The following is a 9,670-nucleotide window of genomic DNA, read 5'->3' on the forward strand; positions in this document are numbered from 1 at the left end:
TGTCGTTTGTTGTGGACGGTGTCTTCTCCGTCTGCCCATTTATTTGCTATCTCCATTAACGCGGATACTGTCTTTGGATTGGTCCTTCCCAAGTCTTCGACGAAATCTCCACGCCTGACTCCTGCGACAAACGCATCTATTGCTCTCTCGTCAGATATATTTTCTGCCGAGTTTTTAATGATATTCCACCTCTGGATGTACTTCCTCATTGGCTCATCTGGCTTCTGTCGACACGCTCTCAACTCCTCTAACGACGCGGGTTTTTTGCACGTGGATCTAAAGTTCTTGACGAACACATCCTCGAAACTTTCCCAGCTGTCGATGGATCCTGGAGCGAGTTTCTTTATCCAAGATCGTGCGGCTCCACTCAAATGCACCTGGATACTTTGCATGGCTGTTGCCTTGGTTCCTCCTGTGAGCTTCACCGTCTCCAGATAGTCGACTAGCCAATCCTCTGGATCTTGAAGGCCGTCGAACTTCTTGAAATTATCGGGTAACTTGAATCCTGAGGGGACTCGAGTTTTTCGGACTCTCCTCGTAAAGCATGGCAAGCCACACATATCTTCGTCGGTCAATTCAGGAGATTGCCGATGATCCCTTCTGCTTTGCCGCGCTCTGTCGACTCTTGCTGTCTTCTTTGTGTCTCTTGCTCCACTTGGCCCTTCGAGTCTTTGCCGCTGTTCTTGCTGCGGGTCGTGGACTATTTTGCCTTGCCACTCCTTCGGGAGGCGTTGACACAAACGCTGTCCCCATAGCTCCAACTCCTGCTACCGCCCTATTGTCCACTGTTTCCGGTGGATCCCATGGAGGTGGTTTAGACGCACGGATTAAAGCATGTGTCGCCATATACACAGCCTCTGGTGTCTTAGGGATGATGTTTCCTCTTGTATCTCTCGACATGAAGGACATGTCGAGGTTCTGGACCAAGTGCTCTCTTTACGCCGGGTATGTGTTGCAGCCTTGATCTTGCTCTGTTCCGCGCCTCCCGATGGCTATCACCCGTAGTTCTAGATTGTCGACTTAAATCTGCCCTTCTCTGCTGGATGCGAAGCTGCCTCCTTTCTCTGTTCAACTCGGTATCGTTTTTCTAATTCCCTGGCAGCTCGTGCGAGCCTATATTGATATGCTTGCAGTTCTTACGGTGTGGCCGTGGTAGCCATTGGTTCTGTGCCGTTCATAGCTCTCGCGGCTCTGTCCCACGCTGCTTGTGAAAGTTGAACTCTATCTCGCGGCTCGGCCCGACGTATTTGTTGCCCGGGCCTTGTCGCAGATTGGAGGGATCGACGTATGGATTTCCCAAAGCGTCGAAAGCCTCGGATGTCTCCTCTTGATCTTCAATGGCGTAAATCTGATGATACTTTGTACTCAGATCTACGTTGGGTTTGGCGACATCATCGTTGAGATTGATGAAGACCTTGCCTTGTGAGAGATTTGTCGATGAAGTCGTAGCTGTCGACATCGCTTGAGCCATCGCTTATATATGAGTGCAGATGACTCAAACGACATGTCGTTGAAGATCTTGGCGAGTTTCTCTCTTGCTCGGTGTGCCGACGTAGCGGGTCGCCGAGGTTTCTTCTTCTCCTGACTCGGTTGACGATGCATAGTTTGAAAAATCGGAATCGACCACCGACGATCCCGACGAAATCGGAATCTCGACACGATACGATCCTTCCTTCTCGACGCGAAAGTGAAACCTTCCGAACGTCATCTCCATGGGCTCCGCCAGATACGCATATGCATCCAAACGGGAGGGTGGGTGAGGAACAAAATCGACAAGACCAGCAGCGATCTGTTTACCTCGATCCATTGTGTTGCTTGCGGTTGACGATGTCGAAGATCTTGAGCGTGCCATCGAGATCAGCTCCTTACGCCTCTAGTTCCCACAGACGGCGCCAATTGACAAGGTATCAACTTGTCAATACCTACGGATTGTAGGCTAGGGTTTAGTTGGAAGTAGAGGGTAAGTAGATCTCGAAGGTTTCAGCCGGAAAGTACTCGACGAATATGAAAACTAGGGTTTGCAGACAATGATTCGATTGATTCTTCGTCCCTCGACTCCCCCTTTATATAGGAGGTGGAGCCGAGGGATTCGTGCTATACAAGTTTACAGAGTCCGGGACGGTTTCTAACTCATCCCGCCAGATTACAAACAACACTTCCTATTACAACTCTATCTTTCCTTAGTAGATCTTGGGCTCCCGAATCTTCTTATTCTTCGGGTATTGGGCCTCCAGTAAACCCCGGGTACCATCTTCGGCAGGCCCATTTGGGATGCCTATGTCAGATGGAGTCATGCCTTGAAAAGGAACTGAAGGCCCACTGGGACCGGGGAACCCGATCATGAATGTAATAACCTTGTATCTGCATAAGATTGTTTACTGCGTGCGCTGCACGCTATGTTAGTTTGATTGATATTTTATTGTCGAGTGCGGCTGAGTGATCAGTTCAACCTTCTTTCTCGACGACTTCGTTGAATTTTACGCAATGTTATTGCGCAGTCGATATGTAATTTTTGCAAGAGCTTGGCTTCGTCACGCGGTGCACCGGTTTGAGCCTTATTTTGTGATAATGTAACCATCGACTGCAGCACTCGTGTATTTTCTCGAGCCTTGGATTGGTTGTTTTTGTGTGTCATTAATCTTAGCTCTCGCTGAGAGTATTTAATTAATGACACTATGTGAGCACATTTCTTTTGGGCCAACGCTCTCGATGGGAGTTAGAGCCGATGGTAGGGGCCCCAAATGTTATGTTCGGGTGCCAAAGCCTGGAGCAGGGAAAAAAAGGTAGAAAATCTGATTAGATCTTTATTCATAATGTAAAAGCAACCTTATAGGCTGTTGAATGATTAAAAACAATCGTGTCCTATGTATAGAATCATCGCAACTGCGCGATGTTCCATGGATTCTCGACGTCTTTTCCTGAAGCTGGATTTTTGAGCCGATATGCTCCTCCTTGTATCACTTCAGTGATGATGTATGGTCCTTCCCATGGGGATTCTAGCTTCAAGGATCTTTTTTGCTTCAGCCGAAGTACCATATCCCCAACATTGAAACTTCGACTGCGTATTCGTCGGCTGTGGTAGTTTCTCAGCGCTTGTTGGTATACCGTTGTTCTTGCCAAGGCAATATCTCGTGCTTCGTCAAGGAGATCGACAGCATCTTGTAGCGCGATGTTGGAGGAGGACTCTGTGTATGCTGTCACTCGAGGAGCTTGAAATCGGGCGTCGGCCGGTAGAACTGCTTCGGCTCCGTGCACCAAGAAGAATGGAGTATATTGAGTCGACCTGTTGGGTGTGGTACGCAAACTCCAGAGTACAGATGGTAACTCTTCGACCCAGAGCTCATTGCGCTTTGTAAGGCGTTTCTTGAGGCTATCTCCTATTAGACCATTGATCCTTTCCACCTGGCCGTTGGTCTGGGGGTGAGAGACTGATGCGAATTTTAATTTGATTCCTCCATCATCACAAAATTTCCTGAACTCCTCGGAATCAAAGTTGGAGCCGTTGTCTGTGACGATGCTGTGGGGCATACCAAATCGACAAGTTATTCCCTTGAAGAATTGAACCGCTGTTTCAGATTTTTGGTTTCGCACAGGTACTGCCTCGATCCACTTAGTGAATTTGTCTACTGCAACCAATAAGTACGTGTGTCCTCCGGGTGATGATCTTGGCAGCGGTCCAACTTGATCGAGTCCCCATTGAGCGAAGGGCCATGCCAAGGGTATTGTCATTAGGTCCGTTGCAGGAGCGTGTGGTTTTGGTGAAAAACATTGGCAGGGATCGCACTTCATGACTAGATCTCTAGCATCCGATGCTGCCGTTGGCCAGTAAAATCCTGCCCTAAAGGCTTTTGCCACAAGGGCCCTGCTCCCTGCGTGATGCCCGCAGGTTCCCTCGTGTTTCTCGCGCAACAGTGCTTTTCCATCGTCAATGGCGATGCACCTTTGGAAGATCCCTGAGATGCTACACTTGTAAAGCTCACCATTTACCACGGCGAAGGCCTTTGAACGTCTGACGATTCGCCTTGCTTGCGCAGAGTCCTCTGGCAGCTCTTGCTTTGTCAGATACGCTAGGAACGGCTTGGTCCATAGTGGCTCGAGGAGGAGGAGGACTTGTTCGGCAGGAGGAGTTGGAGATTCTTCAGCTGGAGGAGTTTGCTGCGAGCTTGCCTCTAATCCACCAGCCGATGGTTTTGGAGGTGCCGACGTCTTTTCTTTTATTGATCGTTGAGTGATCACTTCGTAAAACACTCCGTCTGGGATGGGGGAGCACGTAGACCCGATGTTTGCCGAAGTGTCGGCTTCCTCCTTACTGGCTCTGCCGATATGTTTGAGCTCGCATCCTTCGAATTTAGCTTCCATATTCTGATACAGCTGCCGGTAGGCGATCATGTTGTCGCTGACTGCGTCGCACAGGTTCATCGACTGCTGCACCACCAAGTTTGAGTCTCCATAGATTTCTAGACGAGTAGCACCACACGCCTTTGCCATTTTCATTCCGTGCAACAGCGCTTCGTATTCTGCTTCGTTGTTCGTCGGCAGAGAGAAATTCATACGCAGTATATACTTCATCTTATCTCCCTGCGGTGATATCAGCACCACTCCTGCTCCTGCACCTGTACTCCGTTTTGACCCATCGAAGTACATTATCCATGACCCCGACATGTCGGGTGCTGCTGGCGTCTGTGATTGGATCCAATCTGCCACGAAATCTGGGAGGATTTTGGATTTTATCGCCGTTCGATTAACGTAAGTTATGTCATGTGGCACTATTTCGATAGCCCATTGAGACACTCGACCTGTGGCTTCCGGATTGGTCATTATGCTCTTCAGGGGTGCTTCACTTACAATGATAATCGGGTGCTCCGTGAAGTAGTGCCGCAACTTGCGGGCTGGCCTCCATACTGCGTACGCCAGCTTCTGATGATGGGGATACCTCTACCTTGCAGGAGTGAGCACTTCACTGAGGTAGTAAATGGGCCTCTGCACACCATGAACTCTCCCTGCTTCCTCTCGTTCGACGACTAAAACGCTGCTGAAGACTTGTGCTGTTGCGGCTATGTACATGAGCAACGTCTCCTTCTCGCGCGGAGTCACAAGCACTGGGGAGGTCGATAAGATTTTTTTCAAGTTGTCGAAGGATTCCTGTGCCTCCTTTGTCCACTCGAACTTTTCCGACTTTTTCATCAAGTTGTAGAAGGGCAAAGCTTTCTCCTCTAGCTTTGCAATGAACCTACTGAGCGCTGCTAGTCGGCCTGCCAACTGCTGCACTTGGTGTAGATTCTTTGGCGGCTCCATATCAAGAATAGCTTTGATCTTCAAGGGATTGGCTTCGATTCCTCTGGCTGATATGAAGTACCCGAGTACTTGTCCTCCTGGCACTCCGAAGAAGCATTTTTTGGGATTCAACTTGATTTTGTATCTGTCCAGATTGTCTAAAGTTTCCCGCAAATCATCGATGAGCGTGGCTGCGTGCTTTGTTTTCACCATGATGTCGTCGATGTAAACTTCAATGTTTCTTCCAATCTGTTCCCCAAGGCAGGCTTGCATGCAGCGTTGGTAAGTTGCTCCTGCATTTTTCAACCCGAAGGTCATGACGTTGTAACAGAAAACGCCGTGTGGAGTGATGAACGCGGTTAGCTCCTGGTTTTCTTTCTTTAGTTTAATCTGATTGTACCCGGAGTATGCATCGAGGAAAGAGAGACGGTCGCATCCGGCCGTGGAGTCGACTATTTGGTCTATTCGAGGCAGCGGGAAATGATCTTTCGGGCAGTGCTTGTTAAGGCTGGTGTAATCGATGCACATGCGGAGGGCGGTCGTGTCCTTCTTCGGCACCATGACGGGATTGGCCACCCACTCAGATTCCTTAAGGTCTCGAATAAATCCCGCCTTGCATAGTCGATTAACTTCTTCGCTGATTGCTCTTCTCTTTGGTTCAAAAAATCGTCGCATTGATTGCTGTACTGGTTTGGCCGTCGGGTCAACATTTAGGGCGTGCTCAGCGAGTTCCCTGGGGATACCTGGCATGTCGGATGGTTCCCATGCAAATATCTCCCAGCGCTCACGGAGGAACTCGATGAGCGCGCTTTCCTATGCGTCAGTGAGGTCAGCCGAAGTATTGACCGTCTTCTTCGGGTCAGTAGGGTGCACCTGCAGCTTCTTAGCTTCCTTTGCAGTGTCGAACTCATCGGATCTTACGTTTCGATTGTCGGCTGGTGGTTCTGTGTGGTCTGTAACGGTATCGATCGCGTTGAGTTCTTCCTTGGCTCCAAACTTCGAGGCGATCTTCTGGAACTCCCTGTCGCAGTTGTCTGATCGAGCAAAGCTGCCATGAACGGTTATTGGGGTCCCGTTGTTGCCTGTCATCTTCAGTTTCAGGTATGCATAATGAGGCACGGCCATGAATTTAGCAAACGCAGGCCTGCCGAGGATGGCGTGGTACTGAGATTCCCAATCGACTACTTCGAACTCGATCTTTTCTTTCCTGAAATTACTGGGCGTGCCGAAGACTACGTCCAATGATGTTTTGCCGAGCGAGTAAGCGGGTCGAGTCGGTATAATGCCGTGGAACCCTGTGTCAGATTCTCTTAGCATGTCGACTGTTAAACCCATTGCTCTCATTGTGCTGGCGAAGAGCAGGTTCAAGCCGCTTCCTCCATCCATGAATACTTTGCCCATATTGTACCCTCCAATCTGTGCTTCAAGGACAAGGGCCGCGTGGCCGGGCCTTGGGACAGCTTTCGGGTGATCCGCCCTGCTGAAGGAGATGCTTTGTTCTGACCAGTCGATGAAATCAGGCGTATCAACTATGGCGACTTCCGCATATTTTACTTCTCGGGAGAACTTCTTGATTTCTCTCTTTGAAAAGCTGGTTTTATGGATCATGTTGACTTGTCCGCGTAGCTCTGGGAATACTTCGGCTGGTACATATTCGTCTTTTTCCATTGGTTCGTATGGTTCTGGTACATACGGTTCTGGTGGATGGTCGTAGGACCTTGCCCTCTTCTCCATCATGTGAACTCTTGATATAGCTTCGGCTCTAAGATCATCACAGAATTGCCGAATCTCTAGGAAGTGTCGACAGTTCCTCAACAAATGACTGGACTTCTCCCGACCATCTTTTGGATCAATGTAGGAGTGGAGGTAACATGGCGCTTCGAGTTGCTATGTAGCCGAAAGGTACGGAGAACGGGTGCGGCCCCTGATTGATGATGTGTCGTGGCATCCTTGCTCGAACTGTCGAGGGTGAACTGCTATTCTGCCTTCCTCCTCACGGTGTGAGCCTCTTTGTCTCTTCCTTTGTCCAGTCGTGGTGTCGAGACCCCCTCGGTTGCTCTCTTGTATGCTCCTGGGCGGAATTTTTAGGGTTGTCGCTGAAGGGTCACCCTCCGGAGGTATGGCTTTTGAGTCGGACGCGCCGGCCCTAGGGAGGCGAAGGAAACCTCCGGAGTCGATGACGAAGTGGACGCCACCGAAAACAACCTCCGTGTCATAAGATGGTGCCATAGAGTTTGGGTGAAGTGCTTCGCGGCGCGGCACGAACTCGAAGGACCCGCAGCGGATCGGATCTCTTGACTCTGCCGGCGTCGGTGATTCGAGTAAGAACGCCGCGGACGTGACTGGTACTGCCGATGACTTGCCTTGTGCCGACAGGTTTCCCACAGACGGCGCCAATTGTCGAGGGTGCTCCTCGTCAATGCCCTCCGATAGGGGCTTAGGGTTAATGGAATCCTGCAAGCTGACACGAGACATCGGTTCACAGACAAGCGGGGAGAGCAATTTACCCAGGTTCGGGGCCCTCGATGAGGTAAAACCCTTACGTCCTGCCTGTCTGTTCTTGATTATGATGATAATGGGTTACAATGGGGTGCCGAATAGTTCGGCTGAGATCTCGTCGAGATGGCTAATCGCTAAGGTGACCTAGCTCTAAGCTTTTGCTGGTTAAGATTGCTCAGATTGATCGTGTCCCTCGGCAGCCCCTCTCCTGGTCTTTATATAGGAGGCCAGGTCTCAAGAGGTCTAACCGAATACGACTAGGTTTACAGTAGTTTTAGATCTGATCTTTCCTTGTTCGACTGCTTTCTTGTCTTGCCCGTCAAGGAACCTTCTGGTGCACCGTCCTAGTGGCCCGCCTTGCTTCCGAGTGTCTTCATGGGCCTCCAACTAGATGGTACAGGATAGGGCAACATCGGTTACCCGAAGGGTAGTGCCCACGTCACATGTACTTGGGAGCCATCAATGGAGCACAACCATTATCTACTGCCGAAGTGCAGATGTGGGTCGTCGGTGAAGCGCAAGGCCAACAAAGACCGAGATCGAGTGAGTGGACACACTGGCCTTTTGCGAGACTATTTCCAGCATACCAATCCGGTGTACGATGTGAATACATTCCATCGCGAGTATCGGATGTCCGAAATGTTGTTTCTGGGTATTCTTCATGGCGTGAGAACATATGATGACTCATTCGATGCCAAGGTCGATGCTACCAGTAAGGTTGGATTTTCCTCGTACCAAATATATTATGCTGTCGGTTGCCAGCTTGCGTACGGAGTACCTGGTGATCTTGTTGATGAGTACTTGCGCATGAGCGAGTCCACTTGCATTGATGCCATGTACAAGTTTTGCAATGCTGTTATTGTGGTGTTTGGCCAGGTTTATCTAAGAGAGCCGACCACCGAAGACACTCCCTGCCTCTTGTGCATCAACAAAAAGAGGGGGTTTCCTGGTATGTTGGTAAGCATAGATTGCATGCATTAGCAGTGGAAGAACCGTCCTTTTGGTTGGAAAGGGATGTTCAAAAAGCATACGGAGGGGTGCACCTAAACCTTCATTAGCTATTTGTAAACCTAAAACAACTGGAGGATTGGGGGTGGTGAATTTCCAGAAACAAAATGCAGGTCTTCTCATTAAACACCTTGACAAGTTCTATAACCATGTAAATGTGCCATGGGTGAATCTTATATGGAATGCACATTATGTGAATAAGATACCACATGCTGAAAATGTGGTTGAGTCTTTCTGATGGAAAGATATCATTAAATTGGTGGATAATTTCAGGGGGTTGCTAGAGTCAAGCTAGGGAAAGGAAACACCTTTTTTATTCTGGCAGGATAATTGGCAAATAAATGGAGATCACCTACCTCTTCAGCATAGATTTCCCAGCCTTTTTTCATTTGCAATTAATCCTCATATTTCAGCTGAACAAGTCTATGAGAGTGATGACATTGTTACTCGTTTTCACCTACCTTTGTCTCCGAGAGATTTTGAGGAGCTAGGGGAGATTCAGAGTTTACTTCAGGAAAATCCTGTGAGTCTACAGGAGGCTGTTTGGTTATACTGTTGGGGGGACAAATATGAATCAACAAAATTCTATCAACATATTTATAAACATTTGTCTGTGCCACCAGTCTTTAAATGGATATGGAAGTCTAGTTGCATTATGAAAACTAAGACATTTGCTTGGTTAATCTTATCTGATCGGTTGAATACAAGGGATCTGTTACAGAGAAGGCATTGACATATTTCAGATGATACTCATTGTGTGTTATGCCTCCTCAAGTGTTATGAAGACATGATACATATGTTTTTTCAGTGCAATTTCAGCTGTCTCGATTTGGAATTATTTACAGATTAATTGGAATGGAAATGGAGATTCTGATCTACATGAGGTTAT

Source organism: Lolium perenne, chromosome 6 (assembly GCF_019359855.2).
Source record: "Lolium perenne isolate Kyuss_39 chromosome 6, Kyuss_2.0, whole genome shotgun sequence".
Classification (NCBI taxonomy): Eukaryota; Viridiplantae; Streptophyta; class Magnoliopsida; order Poales; family Poaceae; genus Lolium; species Lolium perenne.